The sequence below is a fragment of the Crocodylus siamensis genome, chromosome 2 (genome assembly GCF_052110815.1).
Source record: "Crocodylus siamensis isolate JL-2025a chromosome 2, ASM5211081v1, whole genome shotgun sequence".
NCBI lineage: Eukaryota > Metazoa > Chordata > Crocodylia > Crocodylidae > Crocodylus > Crocodylus siamensis.
The window spans coordinates 240,146,029-240,168,220 of NC_143396.1; positions in this window are offsets into that span (position 1 = coordinate 240,146,029).

The following is a 22,192-nucleotide window of genomic DNA, read 5'->3' on the forward strand; positions in this document are numbered from 1 at the left end:
CACTTGTTTCGAAAGCTACCTTTGAAAAATCAGTCACTTGGTAATTATTTTTCAGAAAGCAATAAGCCTCTAAAAACCAGTGTGTAATGAAATTCCCTCCTAGTCAGAATCCCAGAAAAACTATTGGCCACATGCACTTACTGTGCGATAGCCATGTAAAAAGCGCTTTACATGGTATTGAAGTTTTAGTGCTGTAGGTTAAAGTGATGCAATAAACACCTGTACAGATCCCATCATGACTCATGTTAGGTTGGATTCCTCTGGCAACCCATGGGACTTTAGCACCTTGCTCACCCTTCCTCCTCCGCCCTGCTCCAGCGTGGTGCTCTAAGCTTAGCCAGAGCTGGTGTGGTCTGCTTGAGCACCAGGCTGGTTCCGATCCTGGGATGCTAGTGATCTGACGGGGCCAAGCCCCTTTTTCCACCCCTCCCCGCTTTCTGTCTTGTTCCCTCCTGCCAGCAATGAGGCATGGTATTATTGCTCAGTGTGCAGATTCCATGCACCCCATATGGATATTTGGAAAAACTGCAGCTTTTTATTAAGTGCTGTGCTGTTTGCTGGACACTGCATTCACACAGGGCGCTGTCCAAGATATTCTTCTTGTGACATGTTGTTTTGAATAATCCACATCCAGATCTTGGTCTGTTAAGCTTGACCCGCGCTTCTCTGTCAAGGTCGTGCCCAGTGGGGTACTTGTTTGATGTTGGTATAAAATGCTGTAGGAATAGATTTCAGATCAGATTACTCTGAAAGATCATGTCATTGCCATTCACCCCACCCCTTATCTAAATTTAGTACAGCACCCAAGGCCACAATACCCAGCCTGCTGGACCCTCCATGAGCCCAGGAATTTGGCAGCAGGGGAGTAGTTAGGGTTTATCTTCCTATGTCACTTGGTCTAATGCCTGAGAGTACAGGGAACACATCTGCATGTGTGTAAGTTGTGCAGACTTATGAGTCTCTGCAAACTTAAGTACAGTGTCGAGATATTTGCTGTGACAACTTCTGGAGCATACAGGATCACAATCATCTGCTGAGGCATATATGATTGCAGGTGCGGTGGTTCCGTGTACTTTGAAGTTCTCACCTTATGTCATGATGGCTACACGTATTAGGAGAGTTATCCATACAGAGACTTTACTGGTGACCTTTTGAATGTGATGTTTATAGGTGAGGGAATGGTCTAATGTGACTCTTTGGTAAATTGGGATATGCTCATGTGGAAAGATATAGTTGCCTACTCTGATATTCGGTGTGCTTTTGGCTCGACAATTGTCCATATGCAGGACTGATGATACTGATTTATTGATGCTCCCCACTGACCTCGTGCGTCTCAAACACCCCCCCCCTCCTAACTCCCATACCACTGGCCTGGAATGAAGCAGAGGCACCAGGACTGGTACCCCCTATTGGTGTTGGGAGCTAATCAATTTGTGTTGAACTGAGTGGCCATAAATCATAATTGTCAACTGGCTGCCTCATCCCTCAAGGTCACATTGTTGACATGGAACCACTTCATGCAAAATAGTGTCCAAACAGACTGTGAAAGACACTGAAAGCTTTTTTTTTTCAAGCTGCAGAGCTAAGGTGTAATCAACAGTCACACCTGTGGGTTTTCACTGGTGCATCTTTGGGTGCTGTTTGGCAGAGTACCTACTTATGAGCACTACTTCAGGGAAGGCACAGCAGGAAACAGGAATTCCTGTTAACAACCCTGCTCCCATTGCCTCCCTCCCTCCCCTCCTGGAGACCCAGGGAAGGTTCATCCCTCTGGGCCCAGGTTCTTTGGTTCCAGTTCCCGCAGCAGGGAGATGGAGCACAGGCATCTGGGTTTTCCCAGCTGGGAGGTGGGATGTAGGCATTTCATGGCACGGTTGGCGCCAGGTTGTGAGCAGGTGTGCAGCTGCTGGCCCCAGGTGGGGGAAAAGTTCTGAACAGGGAACTCACAGTATGTCCCTCAATGTTTCCTTTGTCTGCAGACTCCACAACTGAGTATGGGAGGCCTGGTCGTGGAGCTCAAGATGTTGGATTCAGGATAGTAGGCCAGACACCTGCAGAGCCCTGGAGACATGTGTAGACCGTGCTGGCAAAATGAGGACCAAAGGGGACGCTTGATGTGGCCAGTTGGCCTGGACAGGTTGATGAACCCAGGCATCCAGGACATGCACATGCATCCATGCACATAGAACCCAAGCACTTGCCGTCCCTCCCACCCCCACTCAGACTTGGCCTTTTGTCTCTGGAGCCTTTGGGGGCCTAGGAAGCCCATAAGGCATGCTGGGAGGCTTGCAGGTCCCCCTGCCTGCTGGGGTCAGGCCATGCAGGCAAACTTTTGGCCTCCCACGAGGACTAACGTGTGTTCTGCTTGCTCCCGACCTAACCTTGGGCACTTAGAGTAAAGCTTGAAAGTTGGAGTGCTTATGCCTCAGGCTTCTTGAATGCCTGTCCTTAGCCATTATGTGTATGTTCTAGTAATAGTTGCAGTAACTAGTTAATTAGAGTCTCAAATGCATCCAAGAAATGTGTACATTTTAAAATTATTTTATGATTACACAACCAGGCCAGTTTTCTTTTGGAGAGTGCTGATTCCTTCTTCATTCTACTTCCATTATATGCCTTCTCAGTATTTTTCTCTGTACTATCTGGCATCCATATGAAAGGTACATCTTGTAATACAGCTGGCAGTCCTTCCAGGAACTAGGCCTGGCTGAAAAAAATGCAGTGTTTGCATTATCCCCTCATGGTTTTTTCTTCTCTGTTTCTGTTGGGTAGAAGTTAGAGCATTGGTAGCCAACTTACGGCCCCTGGGCCAAATCCAGCCTACAGAGCCATCGTGTGACCCACGGGGCTGCTAGAAGGGCTGGGGAATTTCAGGGTGTGGCCTACTGACTAAATGAAGGGCCATGGAGTTCAGTTGAGCATACGTGTTGGCATGGGGCAGTGAGCAGCAGGTGTGTTAACCCCTGCACACTTCTGTCACTCATGTAACTGCCACATTTGTATTTAGCCCATGAGGAGCCATACTGACTCGATCTGGCCTGAGGCTTAGGGTGAGTTTGACATCACTGAATTAGAGAATATTTACAACTGTAAGCTACCAAAGTCATCATGGTGTTCAGTGAGCAAAGATAGAAATGCATAAATATTTGCTACGTTGTCCTTCAATTCATCTTCCACTTTTTCTCTTTGCTTGTTCCCTATTCTACTTTTCTTCCTCAGTGCATTTTCCTTGGTTTTACTTTCCATTTCTGTTTTTATTTAACACAAACTTTTCATTCTTATTTATTTACGCACACTATTACCTTCTTCTCTAATGTTTGCTTGTCCTTTAACAGTTTTCTTTTCCTATAGACTTTCATTTATTTATGTTTCTGTGTTTTCCTCTTCAATCCCAGACTCTACTGTGTATTATTTTTTACTGAACTTCCATTTGTATATCTAAAAATATATTTTTAGGGCTCTTTCATAGCCTTTGTAGTATTGCATCTTCAAGACATTCCCCCAGCTGCTGTGTTTGGTTCCCAAGATACTTCAGCCCATGTTCTCTGAAGTTTCTTTGGGTCTGAATAGCATGATGGTTTACCATTTATCTCTAGAAGCTCGTATGATATTGGGAACAAATAGAAACTCAGAGTTCACATGGGCTCCAAAATCCAATCACTCTTTATTCCAGTTTGCATAAAAATATGCAGAATTCTCAACCTTTTTAGACTCTACGCACCCCCCTGTAACTCTTCTAAATTGAGCAACATCCCATTTTAGAAAATAATGTATATATTACAGTTTTACCACTTTGCATAAGGACTGAGGTGGGAGAAGAGAAATGATTAACCAAGGACATGCATATATATGGTCATCTCCTTGAACAAGTACTGGAAAGTAGGGAACTTGGGAGGAGGAATGGCTTGGCAGGGCCAGGCCTGTACTTTCCCTTCTAACTCATGGGTCAGGCAATGGGGGGAGGGAGGAGTAGCAGCCTTCAAAGGATCCTGTGGCATGCAGCACCCTGAGTGAGAATCACTGATGCAGACAAATAAATGTCTACTTGCATTTACTTGTCTTCATTTCTTTACCACTTTTGAGAATCCTTTTCAGTTAGGTCAGAGTCCTCTAAGGAGTCAAGGATCCTTCTTTTTCCTGTGCCACCTGTATTGTTGCTCCTTTGAAACATGTACAAAGGTTGATGCAATTCTCTAGTGTGAGTACAGGGAAGCCCTCATTTCCATACCTTCATAGTTTCATAGTTAGTAGGGTCGGAAAGGACCTGAGCAGATCGTCAAGTCCACCCCCCTGCCATGGTAGGAAAGAGTACTGGGGTCAAACGACGCCAGCAAGGTGATTGTCAAGCCTCCTCTTAAAGACCCCCAGGGTAGGAGCCAGCACCACTTCACTTGGAAGTTGGTTCCAGATCCTAGCCGCCCTGACAGTGAAGTAGCGCCTCCTGATATCTAATCTGAATTTACTGTCTGCCAGCTTGTGACCCTTATTTCTAGTCGCTCCTGGTAGCACTTGGGGGAACAGAGACTCCCCCAGTGCCTGCTGGTCTCCTCTGACTAGTTTGTAACAGGCCACTAGATCCCCCCTCAGCCTTCTCTTGTGGAGGCTGAACAGGTTCAGGTCCCGTAGCCTCTTCTCGTAGGGCCTGCCCTGCTGGCCCCTGATCATGCGAGTGGCCCTCCTCTAGGTTGAAATATGTTGAAGGTCTGCCTCAACTATAGCCTTGATCTGCTCCCTCCCATCCCTGGCTCACGCTGACTTCACTTCCACTGTGAGAACACTTTCTACAGGGTGTCAGGATACCATAGAATCAGTGTTGTGTCAGAAATAGTGATGTTTTATTTCTCACAGTGACTTATGACTTCCATAAACATAAGGGGTTCTCAGGCAAGGGATAATCTGGCTCAGAAAGCATAAGGCCAGACAAAAATCCTTTAAAACTCAGGTGATTTTTAAAGGTCAATTGAGCTACATATTAAACCCAGAAATCCTGACTCCTACTTCCATACCTTACCCACGAGGCCATCCTCCTTTCATTAGGATCAGGTTTCTGACTAGACTTCTTTTTACAAAAGAACTCTGTTGTACAATGGCAAAAGAAACATTGGTTTGTGGTCTTTTGAGCCCGTATGTAACCCTGCAGCATGAAATGATCCTAGTTTGCCTGAAGGAGGGAATTGTTGCTGAGTGCTGTGGTGCATTTCTAGATGCTTAGCAAAGCTGCCTCTGCAGTATTTCTAACTTTGCTGTGTCCTTGAATGACAGAGAGGCAGGACAGGAATTAAACTGAGATCTCACGTAACACGTATAGAATTCCGCCACTGGACCAATTAATGTTTGTATAATAATTTTATCTGTTTTCACTGATCTGTTTGACAGCAAGGATTAGTATGTATGGAATATAAATATAAACATATTTAAAATAATGACTATTTAAATTAATGTGTGGGACAAGTCAAATACCATAATTACACATGCATTTTACAAAATTCCTCAGTAACCTCCTTGAAAGCTTGTTAAACATTCTCTTCAAAAATAACTCCGTAAATTACATGTCACTTTCTCTCCCCCCCCCCCCCCCCGTTATCTTGGATATTCTATTAGGAAAACAGGGTCTTTTTCCTTTAGAGTTCATCTGCTTCAGCTGGTTGTTCCCGACATTGCCATGAGCCTGTTTATGACATCATATTAGTTGCTTTGGAAATAGTGACACTTTGTATGATCATTATTGGTCAGGACACATACGGAGAAACAAGGGCTTTTTTTCCTTTTTTTTTTTTAACAAGGTCCTTGTGTCATTCAGCGTACTTCTGGCTTTATGCTCTATTGAATTTGTGGGTCAGATTTATTTTTCATTTAAAAGTCTTCAGAGAGATCACCAGTTAAAGGTAAGCCTTTACTGATCTATTTTCTTGCTATTATTTGTCACAGAAAGTATTTATCTTAAAAGTGGAGTCTACTTCCTCAAGCTGATCCATGAGTTGAAGACTCATTTGCACAGCAAACCCCTTACATTGGCATGATTCTGTATGAGCACAGCAGTATACACAGCAGTTTACTGGAGAGGAGCTGGGCCTAACTTAACACTTCCCTTTTATCCCCGCATCTACTCTCATTCTCATACTCTTTAGGAAGAAAGGATGGTTAGTGGCACTCAAACTTTTTTGTCATACTCCTTTTCCAGTTTATTTATTTATTATTATTATTATTAATGATGTGCTCTTACAGTTGTGATAAATAACACTTTTTTTCATTGCAACCACACTGTGATCCTTCATTAACTTAAAAAGTATTTTAGAGTTTATTTTTCCTCCTTTTTTATGCCCCCCTTTCTCTCCTCCTTCCTTCTACTTGCATGCCTTCTAAAAGATTATTTACCTACAGGGGCAGGCATTTACCCCAGTTTGAGAATCACTGCTTCATTGAGTTGGGCATGAGTTGAATTCAGGACATTTTCTTATGCTCAGTCAGTAACATGGATGCTGACTCTGTGGGTGCTCTGGGGCTCAAACGCTCACTGAAAAAAATTTGTGGAGGCTCAGCACCCATGAGCTACAGCTGCAGGCTGCTTGTAGATGTTTAAAAAAACCCCCCAAACTGAGCTTTACTGGAAGAAGCAGCTTGTTACTTCAATCCAGTTTTGCAGTATCTGTAAAGATTGAACACTTTAGCAAGGCTTTTTGACCCTTTTAGCTAAACTTGATTCAATCAGTTATTAGATAAAAGTGCCAAAAAGGCCCCACTAAAGCACCTGATCTTTACAGACACTGGAGCCAGAGCCAGGTTGAACTAACATGCTATGCTGCCTCTTCTGGGCATGTGCGGGGTTTGGCATATGAATGCACTGAGTTTAAAGTACCGTTTTGGGGGTTTGGGGTTTGTTTGTTCTTTATGCCTGCAAGCACCCACCAGCAAAAACCAAAGTTGGTGCCTATGGACAATAACTTCCTGTAGGACCCTTGGGAATCTGTCCCAAGCTCAGTGCTGGAAGCTTAAAAGGAAGATAGAACTTCCCTACTTCACCAGCATTTTTGTAGCGTCCTTCAATAATTATGACCATATGTAAACACCATAGTGTGTTAATACCTAGGTAGACAGTTACTAACAAGCAGAGAATTAATCCATTTGCCAGGGAAAGACTGTTATAGTACAGTGTTTTTCAGTTTTGTTTCAAAGTACAGGGTCGTCTTCCGTTTTCTTAGGGAGACCTTTTCCCAGTCTAAATAATCCCATTTTCACAATATTTTTAAACACTATAATATTCTAAAATTCATGCTATTGTTATAAATTTCCTTGCACCTTATTAATAAAATAGTATTTCAGACAGAAATGACTAATATAAGAAAACTAAAGGAGTTAAGTGTCCAACTTCTATATGAAATCCTAACTAATTAGTCATTTAGGCAGCCTTTGAAAATAACAATTAAGGATTTATGGAACTTAAAATGTTTCATAATTAAGAAGTTAGAGTAAATTCAGTGGTAGTAACTTATACCTTGTTAATACAATCCTACATAAATACCAACAGAAGAGAAACATTTATCCTTGTATTTCACTATATATGCTAATCACGTCCGCTTTAATTTTCCAAAAAAGGAGTTATAAACATACCTCTCTAAGACTTTGATCCAAAGTCCACTGAAAATTATAGGGATTTTTTGTTGAGTTCAGTGGATTTTAGTTTAACCCTTTTGTATGTGTGAAACAATCTCTCAAGCATGCTAATAATTTATGGTGGCAGTGTTTCAACTTCCTTCAGTTGATCTCCTTCTTTTGGTTGAGTGCCTAGAACTGAATGTAATGTTCCAGGTTCAGCAATTTCATTTTTGTTGAAGTTATTTACACTATTCTTACGTCCTTGGTCTAGGGTCTATGGGGGGATCTTATCATCAGTGTTGGAAGAAGAAGAGCCTGATCAACCACCTAGTCCAATGTATGGAATATACATTTTAAGTGATTTGTATATATATATATATATATATATATATATATATATATAAAATAGATTCTAAGATCTTTTGGGTCAGCTCTTGTTCCACCTGTTAGGTGTATAAGGCTGCACCCACACATGCAGGCACATGTGGTTTGTGGTGCCACAAACCACGTGTTGCATGCAGTGCTGCTTATTTGTAGTATGGGGGGCACAAAGCACGCCAAAATCGTGTGCACAACTATAGCATCAAATAGTGTGCGCTAGGCTGCCAGTTCCCCCATCTCCATATGCTACAGAGACCCTATGCTGAGGCACACTGTGCAGTGTGCCTCAGCTTGGGAGATCTGCAGTGTGCAGAGACAAGGGCTGCCTGTTTCCCCCTTCTCCATGAGCCACTCCTGGCTGGCTGGGGTGCAGGGTGCCTCAGCATAGGTGTTGCCTGCCTGCTAGCCCTGTACTAAGTAAGGCTCCCCATGCCTCAACCAGCCCACCCACCAGCACTCGGAGCCCGTTCAGAGCAGCACGCCAGGAAAAGCCAGGCATGAACATTTTTCCTACAGTGGGACAATGTGTCCTGCAGCAAAGCTCACATGCAGGGGTGCATGCAATGACAAAAAGTAGAGGCACAAATTTGTGCCACAACTATTTGTGCTGCTGCAAGCACACACTCATGCTCATCTAAATGAGGACTAGAAGACTAACTAAGATTCTATTTCAGTCTGCTCTGGGGCTTTAAACACCATTGATTCAAAGGTGAAGGATGTTTGTCCATGGCTTAAGTATAATCATCAGCTGGCATTGAGACTGCCAGCTCCTTCTGGGTGTGTGCTGCATGAGTCTTGATCTGGTACGTGTGCTCTGAGCATGCCTGCTAGAATAGGACTGTGTCTAGGGGAATGCCTAGTTTGTGAATCATAGTGGGGCTCAGATTCCAAGTTGCTTGGTACTATTAGGATTTGGAAATTATGACTATGTCCAGCAGCAGAAATCTGAAACTATACTGGTGGCTAATTGGGCACTTTCAGGGTTAGGCAGCAGGTGAGGGTTTGGGATTTAATTCTGTATTTGGGTGCCTTAACAAGGCAAAAGACACTTAAGTGTCTTTATGGATCTAGTTCTTAGGAGTCAATTAATTACATTTTTTACCTTATTATAAGCACCTTTTCAAGGATTGAGTGCAAAACTCATAATGCAGGCCATAAGTGGCACATACAGAACTAGCAGACAAAAATGGTACTTGTTAATCTGACCGCTGTGGTCACAAAGCAGGGAGTTGTCTTTTGTTTGTGTTGTTTAGACACAAAGTAGCTTTGTAATATTTGCATCTGGATTTGCCAATTGCTGTATATTTTTTGTTATGTGTGTGGGTGTGCAGGGTGCCTTAGTGTGGGGGCTGTCTGCTGGCTAGCCCTGTACTAAGTAAGGCAAAGTACATGTGTGCACGCACACACACGCACAGAAAAATGCCATCTAGTGTTCATGGAACTAATCCCAATTATTTTGTAATGTTTTAAAAAAAAACATTTAGAGAAATGCTGCAGTATCTTATGGAGTATGGTTTGGCTGCTGATAATGACTTACCCCCACTGGCTATTCCCTTTGCCATCTTCCTGTAGGTAAGATGCCCAGATTTCCTGTGGCTAAGGGGCTACTACTTCTTGTTTCTTCTCAGCTTTCTCTCTCCCCTGCCCCCCACATTTTTTCTCAAAGTAATGGGTTAGGGGCCCCTGTTGTATCATTCACAAAATCAATCCAAAGGTTTCATGTACGAAATCATAATGTCAAAAGCATTATGATCTGTTGTAGTCTTTCTGCAACAGAGGAATTGCTCTATTATTTTTCTGTAATAGCAAAAGGAGTTAAAGTTATGAAAGCTGTCATTTTTGAGGGGTGCCTAGGCACATTGAGAACCGCTAGTTTAAATCCAAGACTTCCTGGTTTTGCAGACAGTTGGTTATAGAGGGTCTTTTTCTCTCAAAGGTAATATGTAGCTTGTTAGTTTTATTATTTACAAATAATTTTATTATTTATAAATATTGGTTTTAGATTTTCTTTCTTGAAATAACCTTTTAGTATTTCCTTAAGACTTTTCTTAGCAAATAATAAATGTAAAAACAAGGCATCCAAATTAAGCTATTTTCATGACTGAATCACCAGAATCAAGGTGGCAGATTGCAACTGTTTGCTCCACAAAAGATCCCATATTGGAGAGAATACTGAGATTTTTTACTAATGTAACCTCACTCTTACTATACTACTGACTGCTGCTTTTTGTAGGCACAGTTGACCTTTTGAATAAATGTATCCTTTCAATTTTAATCCTCATTTTCAGAAGCCCTCTGGGTTTTTCTAATGGTTTGAATCCTTGCCTAAGTTTGATTTATGGTGCCAAGTTCAGGACAGCTTCTGTTTGGGCCATCCATAGGAAGAACTGTAACACACACACAAAATCCTTAGCCAGTCTTAGCTGTGGTTTGGAATATAAGAGTATGTTTCCACTATCCACCATTTTTGCTTTAACATTTAACAGCTTTAAGCCAAACACTAACTTAAAATGTGACCTTTTCACAATAAAGGATTACTCAACTGTCCTTTAGATTTATTTATTTTTAGATGAGGCTGAATCTCAGCACCTATGTTGGTGTTATATTCAGTCATGCTGCTCAGAGAAATATCAACAATATTTCAGCATTTTCTAATATGGTATAACAGTACATTATAATTTTATTTTGTACATTGTCTTCTATATAGATCTCAAAATATATCACATAGTTAACTAAAGTAGGACACCACCAATCTTTTACAAACACAGAGGGAATAGACGCTCTGATTTACATGAATGCATCTCTGCTGAAGACAGTAATAAAACTGACAAGAGAATGTGGTTCATTATGTTGTAAATAAAACAGTAAAATGAGAGAGCAGAAGAAAGAGTTCCAGATAGCAGAAGAAGAGAGAATTTACATGGTTAAAGCAAGGAGAAAGCCATATCCTTTGTAACATGGTCTATGCAAGCATAAACGATTATTTGAACTGATCAAAATAATGACTGTAACCATAGAAAAGAAATGGCTCTGTTCAGTTCATTGATACATGAAAGATTAAATAGTAGTATATAACTACTACATATAACCCAACGATGAAAAAGAAGTTTCCAAAACCCTAGGCCCAAAGCTTGGTTTTAATCAGTTGATGGAATTAGAGAAGAATGTGTTTGCTCCCATCATATCTGGGACTGTGCACTTACATACAATTGCCACCCTGTTTGGCTAAGTACAGACAGTCAAATAGCCCAAGGCTGATTTCTGTTCAATCCTTGCAGGTTAGGCTAAAATGCATAGATTGAACCAATTAGCAAGTGAACAGACATTTGCTTCTGATTCTGGAAATACAGCCACATGCCTGTAGTGGCTCAGGCCAGAAGCCAGGGAGCACTAGAGCACATCTTCCTGCTTAGCTGGAGCAGACAGCTTGGTCTAAAGCTAGCTTGCCTACTCTGCAAGGGGGAGTTGTGGGGGAGGTGTAAAGTATCCTGGGGTGCTGGCAGACTGAGTTAACTTGAATCTGGAGGGGATCTAGAATAGAAGTTTAATAAACTGATGTAATTTAAATCCATTAAGTCTGATACTACACCTGTCCAAGATTATTCTAAACTGGTTTCAGCCATTTTGAAAGTGCTTTGTGTGCCACAGAACTTCTGTTGTGTTATAGATTTGAACTGGTCTCCAAACACTTATACTGGTTTACATGTAATTTCTGTTCTCAGCCTTTGTGTGACTGCGAGTGTAATTAGTATAGTACAGAATGGAGATAACTGAATTTAGGTCATGTACTTGTAGATAAGGAAGTGTTTTTGCAGTTGGGTATGGAAAAGAACACACAACAATGCAAAAAAGTTCTTTTATGTTCCTAAGTCAGATGCCTAGCAACCAATTCAACAAGACAGTGCTATGAGAGATCCATGTAACCAATTATTTGAGCAATCTTTAGCATTTGGCTGATGGAAGGAGCAATGCAGTCCTAATGTCATGCTGCTGCATCAGATGGTGACTGAGGAGTGGAATGCTGCCCAACTGTATGTCTGCACAGGCTGTGTATACCATATAGAGTATCCACGTCAACAGCCTGTTCTGTCCGGGCAAGACAACCTCTTTGGTTCAAATATTTGTTTTGATCAACAAAATCCCAATGAAACTGGGTGAAGTTGCTTTTCACAGCATTTTCTTCACTTCAATATAGGTTTCATTATAATATACAGAATTACTGAGAATTGATTCCTTGGGAGTCTGCTAGCTGAAGGATGAACTTTATATAGTGTACGAAGGAAAGGTGTGTATTCTGGGTTTGTGTTAAGGGAAGACCATTTGCCACTTCTTTAGGTCCTTGTTATCTGAATGGCAGTTGTTTGTTTCCAAGCCTGTTAAAATAATTACTTTTAGGTAACGATAAAAATCTGCCCCAACCTGGGGCTTATTATAGAGTATAGATTTTTTTATAATGCTTTTGATGTAAGATGTCTGAGCAAGGCTGAAGTGTTCTAATTATCCATAGAACAGATATATTAAAAGCAGTGCAGGCTTCTCCAACGAGACCTGGATGGAGCTCACTTAACCTGAGTACTAGTGAGCCTAGACAAGTGACAAAATTAGCATTGCTAGTGTATATTTCCTTTCTCTTTCAGGAATATTAATTAGAGAAACAAAGCAACATTTCTACCAATCTACCTATGTATTCAGTATTAATTTCTCTGTATCTTACAGAACTTTTATGTGAATATTTGGCTAAAATGAAAACAACAACATTGGCATTTCTGGTTAGTTTGGGAAAGTGGTTATTTATTCTTTCACGTTAAACAAATAAAAATACCATTTGCCTATTTTCAGCTGTGGGAATAACTTGTTTATTATAATCACGTTTCTACAGTAAAACTTGTAGGTCAATAGCTGACTGAAACTGCAGAAGTTTGTTAATGACTTTCTTCTGGTATAAGCGTAACATGACCAGATTTCAGATCTAAAATCTCTCAACCAGTACAATTCAGATGAAAGAGATAAGGAATGAGAGATGCAAAAGAAAGGTACAGACCTAGGAAATCCTATACACAGCAATTTACACTGTATTTTCCAGACATCATGAAATTATTTACAAATATAGTTCTATGATGGGAAAGACAAGTCGTATATGTAGGTTTTGGCTCTGAAATTGTAATTAGCTCATTTTAAAGGTTCCTTGCCAGATTCCAGAAAACTTTTATTTTAATAGGACACGATATGAAACTTTTAAATTGATGGATGGATTGCTTTGCTACTGATCCTTTACTTCAGTTTTACTGTGTTATTTTGGCACAACACTCCAATTAATTATAATTCCAATTTAATTTTAGGCTCAAAACATTTACTAGATGCATCTAGTAAAGATTAATAGATTGTAAGGCAGGAAAGGACCTCAGAAGATCATAGATCACCAGGCAGGAAAGACATCCGTCCAATCTCCTCTTGAAGATTTTCCAGGGTAGGTGATTTTCCTGGGAGCTTATTCCACAGTGACTGTGAAGAAGTTTTTCCTAATGTTGAGTCTGAAACGGTCTTCCAGGAGTTTGTGGCCATTACTCCTGGCTTTCCCCAAGGGTGTCCTGGTGAACAGTTGTTCACCAAGCCCTTGATGTACTTCCCTGTTGTAGTGGTAAGCTGCTACCAAGTCCCTTCTCAGCCTTCTCTTGTTCTGGCTGTAGATTCCCAGGTCCCTCAGCTTTTCCTTGTATGGCTTGCCATGCAAGTCTCTGATCATATGGGTGGCCTTTCTCTGGACTCTCTTAAGCTTTACCATGTCCTTGTTAAAGTGTGATACCCAGAACTAGATGCGGTACTCCAGCTGTGGTCTCACCAATGCTGAGTAGAGTGGAAGAATCACTTCCTTTGTTTTGCTGGAGATGCATCAATGGATGCATGCCAGAGTATTGTTTGCCCTGCTGACTACAGCATTATACTGCCGGCTTATATTCATACTGTGGTCTATTATTACCCCCCAGGTCCCTTTTGTTCATGGTGCTGGTCAGTTTGGCACCACCAAGCCTGTAGGTATGTAGGGGGTTATTAATCCCCAGGTGGAGCACTTTACATTTCTCAATGTTGAACTTCATTTGGTTCCGACTTGCCCAACTTGCTAGCCTTTCTAGATCCGCCTATATCTACAGCCTATCTTTCAGTGTGACCACACTTCCCATAACTTGGTGTCATCCACAAACTTGCCAGTGAGTTCTATACCCCCACATCTGAATCACTGATAAAGATGTTGAAAATTACTGGACCAAGCACCAACCCCTACGGGACACTGGTGGCCACTTTTTGCCAGGATAAGAGGCAAAAGATGAAGAATTTGATGCACAGCAGGGTGAACTGGACCTTGTCATGCATCCACAGGTGCATCTCAAGTAGAGCCAGGGAGGTGATCCTCCCCCTCTATGCGACGCTGGTCAGGCCACAGCTGGAGTACTGCATCCAGTTCTGTGTGCCCCGTTTCAGGAGGGATGTGGACAACATTGAAAAGGTCCAGAGGAGGGCCACCCGCATGATCCAAGGACTACAGGGCAGACCCTACTTTGAAAGACTGCTGGAACTAATCCTTTTCAGCCTTCACAAGAGAAGGCTGAGGGGGGACCTGGTGACTGTCTATAAACTCACTAGGGGGGACCAGAAGGGTTTAGGGAGACGCTGTTTCCCCTAGCGCCCCCTGGCATGACAAGGAACAATGGACACAAATTATGAGAGAGTAGGTTTAGATTAGACATCCGCAAGAACTACTTCACACTTAGGGCAGCTAGGAGCTGGAACCAACTTCCTAGGGAAGTGGTGCTGGCTCCTACCCTGGGGTTCTTTAAGAAGAGGCTTGATGACTACCTGGCTGGACTCATTTGAGTCCAGTCTTTTCTCCCACCCAGGCGGGGGGTCGAACTTGAAGATCTGCAAGGTCCCTTCCGACCCTGCTTCTATGATTCTATGACTCTCCAGGGACACAAGCCTGTTAGGGAGGTTGGACTTTTAGACCTCCAATCGCCAATTCCTGGGAGAAGAATGCAATTTCTACCAAAATAATATCTTTAGATCTGGTTGGTACCTGATAAAGAGGGATAATTCACTCTACCCTCCTTTGGCTACTGAAAGGAAGAAATTGCATTGGATGCTTATTTCTTCACTAGATTCCCAAGAACGTCTAGACAGTCTAGGAACAGTGAAGAGTAGAGCTTGGCAGAAAATGGTTTTCCCATTCTGAGAAAATATTGTTAAAAAATCATGAACTGAGTGGAAAGGCAAAATGTTGAGAAATAACCAATCTGGACAATAGTTTGGGTTAATCAAAATATTTTGTTTCAATTATTTCAGAATATGCCACTCTTAAAGTTTTGCTCTAATTAGCACAAATTTCTGAGTGACACATTGTTTTAAACAAGAAAACCAGAATTTTTCTTTTAGAAAAGTAAACATGGGACATATTGACAGTTTTGAAACTTAAACAAAAAAAAAAAAAGATTTTTAGAGTGAAACACTTTTCAGTTTGGATGACTGTCCATTTTTAATGAAAAAAACATTTAATTGAGGAACTCCAAACAGCTCTAGATAGAAGGGTTCTGCTACTTTCCCACTTCCTAAGTCTGCCAGCTACTGGAAGTGGGAGAGATTCCCCCCCAAGTCTTTACTTTATGCGCTTCCCCTCTGCATAGCTCTAGTGCCTATCTGATGCTGCTCTTAACTCTCCTAAGTTGCCTTAGGTTGGAATGAACATGTTTCATGTCATATTTGCCACTGTCCATAGTGTTCATAACAGCAGTGGTGAAATCAGCCAGAGACTTGCAAAATGCTGTCTCATGGGAAAGGAGGCGTTGGCAGAAGCTGTGGCAATGGGAGCTGTCTATAAGCATTCCTTAGCCACAGAAAGAAAGTTCAGCATAAATTCATATTTGAGAACAAGGCTACTTTTGTCAAAGTGGTGGACTAGGCCTGAGTAAATAGGGATCAACCCTAAACTTATTGTAAACTTCCTGTATGATTTGGGCAAGTCACTTATTTCCTCTGTGCCTCAGTTTCTATAAAATAAACCCAGCCAATCAAGTAACCAAACAAACCACCAACATACCACTTCAAACATACAAGCAAGCCACTCCATTCCTTTCTCTGTCTTCCTTAGCTAGACTAGTAATACAAGGCTTCCAGCTTTAGCCCACAGTGTACAAATTGCAGGCAAGTAGCCTCAGATAAGTCAGCTGATTTTAATTTTCTGATTTCCATAATTAACAAGTTTTTCTTCAGGGGCTGCAATGTGATTTCCTTTTCTTGCTGCACTTCTAATGCATCTTTCCCTAACTTGGTCTAGTAGTATGCGACTAAGAAAGATAAGATGAGGCATATCTACATGTTCATTAATGCACTGTAGTTACAGCACATGAAGTTTAGTACCTGTACTAACAGGTACTAACTTACTGCGTCGTAATTTGTGTATTAGCACAGATACATTTTTTTGTGTGTGATGCTACTGCACATTAGATTAAATTTAATGTGCATTAGCACGGGCTTTGCCTGCCACACTAATATGCACTAGAATTAGTCTTCTGTGCATTAAGTGTTTCATGTAAACATGCCACTGTACAATAACTTGTGCAGCAAATTGGTAGAGTCTGCTCTTTTCTGCTCATGTTAAAGTCTACCCATGTCAGTGACATCAAAATGCAATATCATGCAGATTGGCATGACAGAGCTAATTTGGGGGCTCTAAACAAGAGAAAGGAAACATTAGAGATATGCCAGCAAAGTTAATCAGTGTCTAGAGATCCCTGTCATCTGACAAGAACATGCAGGTCAGAGAACAAAACAGGAAGTATCATATTATTCAGAAGAATGCTACTTTGATTATTTGGTTCCTACTTCTGTTCCCTTCCCACTGGAAATTGTACTCACTCTGGGAGGCTGTCCCTGTGTAATCTGTTCACTATAGGGCTAAAGTAGTAGTACTGGGGTGCAGACAGAAGTGCAGCTCCTGGGTGCAACTCAGAATGCTCTGCAGGAACTGTTCTGAGTTGCAACGATCCCCTGGACCAAAAAGATGTTTATTGTTGGTTCCAGGGGCAAGGGGAATCTAGCCATTGGCTGCCAGCCTGCAGCAGTTTTCCTCTAGCAATGGCTTCCCTTTCCTCCTTGTCCCTGTTTTTCAGAATGGGAGGGGGGGAAAGGAGCAGAATGAGCTCATTCCAAGGTTTCCCCGGTTGGTGCTGGTGGATGGGGTGGGTGAATTGGAATCCCACCCCATCTTGAAACGATCTCAGAAATAGGCCTATCAAGAATGTCCAGTAAGTTGTCATAACTCAGAAAATTGCAAGTAAAGTTACAGTATTAGAACACACCAAACTAAATAGCTACATAGCAGTGTGCTAGAAATACCTCAGAAAAGGGATCTGGTTTTCTGGTAAAAACTGGGTAGTTCTTCACTAGATGGGAGCCAAATCTCAAGAGCCAGTACACATATGTAGCCTTGAAAGTCCTGATCATTCAGTACATAAATTCAGGCTCTGACTTTATGAAAGAATGAATTTGAAGAAGACTAAAAGTGAAGTGGGTATAAACTTGGACGACTACCTAACCCAGGTTCATACATGATAGCTGAACACTCTGATGTATTAATTTTATTGCAAAGGTTGGGTGATTGTTTTGTAAGTCTCACTTCTTTGTGATTGCATATATTGAGGAACTATATTGTAAAATGACATGGTCATTATATTGTCTGACCACTTAGAGATTTAGCATTAAATACTGGCATTCTGTGGAAATATTGCTGTTATTAAACATTTCAGGGTTGTTTTAAAAAAAAAAAATCCTCATATCAGTTTTTGTTCTGCTACCACTGTCAGTTATAGATTGTCTTATATTGTCTTTACATGTGTTATTTATTTGTATTGAGATAAAATGGGATCCTATTGTGTTAGGCATTGGACAAGGATAAGATAAAAAAGATGGTGCCTGCCCCAAGGAAAGATGCAATAAACAGGTGGAAGGAGTAGACGGTAAGTGTAAGACAGTGACAGCTCACCACTGTCTGTCTAATCATTGTAACAACAGACTTGAAAGTCTGTTCTTTTGTGCTGTTTTAAGTCAGAATTTTTGAAAGCCAAACAGCTGAGCCAAAAGCTAGAATCTGTTCTAAAATTATAATTGACACTCCATTGTGAAACTTTTATGACACTGGGTGAGATTTCATAGTCTTTTGGCAGAGAAACAGTGCAGAACTTGTGACCTAGGGGGAGAAGGATTGGCAGGGCAGGGGGAGGAGGATGTGCTTTGGTGGCCTTAAACTACTTTTGCACCCTTTTATCCTGGGCTACTCTATGCTCCTAATCTAATATAGAAGGCCTTGGGGATTTGCCTAAGTTACAGCAGCCTTTTTGAGCTGCATTTCAGGCCAGAAATGCCTGGAATCTTCACAGTGCTACGTGCTGGGGCCTTGCCCCTGGCATGAACACTGTGCTATGACTTCTGAGGGAGTCCTCACAAGGCAGCTTCACAGCTGTCTCTTGCAGTTCTGGAATTAAGGGTGCTGGTTCTCCCTTAGAACCTCACATTCAGAGTTTCTTTACATCTCTCCAGCACTTCTACCCAATGAAAAGTAGCAGGGGTTAGGATCTCAGCCTTTTTTTGCAAGCAATGTGCTGCCAATATCAGTTCTTAAGGGTCAGAGACTCCAAACTATAAATTCCTTATACTGTTGCTCACCTCCATCTATATTTGCTGCCCCTGCTTCTCTTAGCTTCATAGCAAAGATACTTCACATGCATTTCCAGCCTCCTACTGCCCACCTCATTATTCTGTCATTTCAATGTACTCTTGAACCACATTAAGATAATTATAGACATGTACCAGTGTATGAGTGAGAGAGAGAGACATGATAACAGTCTGCAACTATGTGAAGGGTGTAAACACCAAGGAGACAGAATTTATTTAGTATGATATGTGGGACTATAACCAAGACAAATGATACAACTGAAAATTTTAGATGGATATCAGGAGAAACTACTTGGCAGTACAGTTAGTAAACTGTGGGTTCATCTAATTGAAGGGGTGCAAAATCTGTCATTTGGTGCTTTTAAAATTGGGCTAGGATAAAACATTAGAGAATACATTTTAGGAAATTATTCTCAATTGTCCTTTTCAGTTTTAGCTTCTATGCCTCCCTTGTCTACATACACACAAAGATGCACATCTCACATCTGTGGTACTCATATTCATACATTTCTGTGCACCTTTAATATTCTTACCCATGTAGCTTGTGCTTGGGATACTTCTAGCATTCCAGCACCATACATGGCTCCAAACAGCTGCCATGGAACAAAATTAAACCCATCTGAGAGAAAATTCCTTCTTTTCCTTACAAAAGTAGAATTTTCTCTGGCCTGAAGCTCAGGAAGTGCAATACTTAGACCCAAACTAATGCCATGATCCACTGGGTTTACAAATAAGAACCTTATACTACTAGAGCTTGTCTATAGAGGTAAGCCTATTGATTAGCATACTATTGCATTATAAGTGGGCTTGGCAGGATTTGATTTTTGCCAATAGACATTGATAAACCTTGATTTTAACTAACACTCACAGACCATGCATGCATGTACACACACATGTGTGCACACACAGTGGCTGCTGCATGAGCTGGGGGCCATGCTGGTAAGGCTGTGCTGGGAGGGTGGGGTTGAAGGGGCAAGAGTGGTAGCAGCAGGGAGCCTGGTATCATCCGCCTCTCACTCTGCCCAGGTCCCAGCTGGGGCAGGGACCAAACTCTCCTGGAGCCTGGCCTGGCCTCTGTGCATGTTTGGCTCCTGCCTTGATTGCGCAGGGGCTGAGCCAGGCTCTGTGGGAGTTTGACCCCTTCTCCAATCACATAGGAAACAAACTCACCTGGAGTCTAGCCCCTGTATGATCAGGGCATGGGCCAAACTCCCACAGAGCCAGACTCAGTCCCTGCATGGTGGGGCAGGAAGCTAAACTCCCTCAGAGCCTGGCCTGGCCCCTGTGTATCAGGCCCAAACTGCCCGGGAGGCTGGGCCAGGTTGAGCTGCTCAGAGGTTTGGCCCCTGCTCCAGCTGGGACATGGACAGAGAAAGGGACTGGCAGCACAAGGCTCCCAGGAGCTACCAGCTCTGCTCCTCCAAACTCCCCTCCTGGCACAGCCTTGCAGGTATGGCCACCAGCTCCTGCAGCACTTGCCACATGTGTGTGCGCCTCTGTGCATTAAATTGATAACAATTTTAAAATGCCCCTAATTTTGTAGAATCCTGAAAATTTCAATCAATCTAAATAAATGCTTAAAAATAAACATCAATGTTTAGCCCCAAAATTAAAAGAACAAAATAAACCAAATTCTACCAAGCTTTTAAAACAAAACTATAACCTATGCATAAAGTATGGAAGGGAATTTTTAACAATCTTCTAAAAGATATGAATTACCATCTTTCTGCCTCTCAGATATCTGTAAAATTACACTCATTGTAATTAGAATGACAGATTTTACATCTGGAAGAATTCAATAATGGTATCAATACAATGTTTAAATCCTCTAAAACACATCTGTAACAGGCTTTCTGTAAAGTGTAGCATGCAGGGAGAGTTCATTGTGTTTTGAAGGTTGTATTGGCGCATACATAGCTCTCTGCCATTGTTGGATGCTCTAAAGCTGAGATCAGCAACCTATAGCCTGGAGGCCAGATCCAGCCTGCCAAGCAATTCCATCCGGCTTGCACAACTGGAATGTCAGTGGCAATTCAGTGGCAGGACAAGCAGTGCCTGGGTTAGAAGCAGGGCAGCTGAAGCAGCAGAAGCCAGGTTGCAAGAGGCAGCCTACCTTCAGTGTGGTAATTTGCCCTGCCACTTCAAAAAGGTTGCTGACCCATGCTCTATAGAACAATTTGATATAGGGTCTTATCTTCCAATGCTTAATTTTAGATGCAACATTTACTTTTATAATAGTCTTACTGAAATTTGCATTGTAATAAGTGTACTGTGCCTGGTAATGTTTCCAGGGTTAGAGTCTTAGTTTTCAGTTATATCCCTCCTTCACTAAAGGAAATTGGAGATGTTGAGGTATCTGGGCTAACCTGACCTGCCTTCTGCTTGACTTCAGACTAACATGACTAGCTACATCTAGACAGAGTGAGCTTTTACTTAAGGTCCCACTCGGCCTTCCCTCTCTGGATAACACTAAACCATAATTTTAACTTTTTCATGCCAGAGAGAAGATCCTAATAATGCTCTCTGCATGACTGCAGTTCTAACTCAGAGCAGTTCTAGTTAGTTGAAATATTACATCAAATTTAGCTTGCAAAGGAAAAGGAGACTAGCTCTAGGTAGCACCTGGGGTAGTGTGGTTTTCTTTAAAAAGTTGTTGTCACATATACAACGGGGAGAATCTTTTCATGTGTGTCGCATGCATTTTGCAGCACCTCGGAAGCCTTTGAGGTGCCACAAAGTACATGTGCGCAGTTGTGTGGACTTGCCCACTGAGTATATCTGTCAGATCTGTGCTCACAAGATTTAAGCTTCTCCATTAACATGCTAAACACTTCATTCTTAATATTCCTGAGGTGCAAATTCTTTTTAAGTGCATGAAGATCACCTCTGTTGCATCCTTCAGCTGCCTAATACTCCTTCCTGCCTGCTTTCCCCTTGCCTCTGGCTTGTTGCCTTGGCAGAAACTGTTTCAGGTGAAATGAATCCTGCAGGTGAAGAGACCCTAGCCATCTCAGGAACTGGATTTTTTTTTCCCCCTGGATGATGATACATACCACACTTTGCTGCATTTTTTGTTTGTTTGCTGCTGTAATGTCACTTTATGGCAGGCGCCAGGATGATTTTGGCCAAAGGAACGAGTTTATCTGGGTACTTCTGGAATGGCTCTGAGGGAGCAGATGCCATTTTGGATTTATATATACTGTGTGGTGCCCTGTTCATTTGACCTTGCACTGTACAATATGTAGGGAAGAAGAGATTTTTTTTTCCTCAGCTTTCAAAGGCATCAGGCTTCTATTTGTGAGCCCCACTGCATTTTAATTAGCAATTTAAACCTTGAGCAAATGGGAGTGAAATCAGATATGTGCTTATAAAGGAAACAAAAAGGAAGGAAAGTATAGGCACAGGACCAACTGTCCCCTGCTAGGTCTCCTGCACAAGTGCTAGCTCTACTTGTCTTGGCTTCAAGACAGTGTCTCTTTCTCTTTCCAGCCAAACGGAA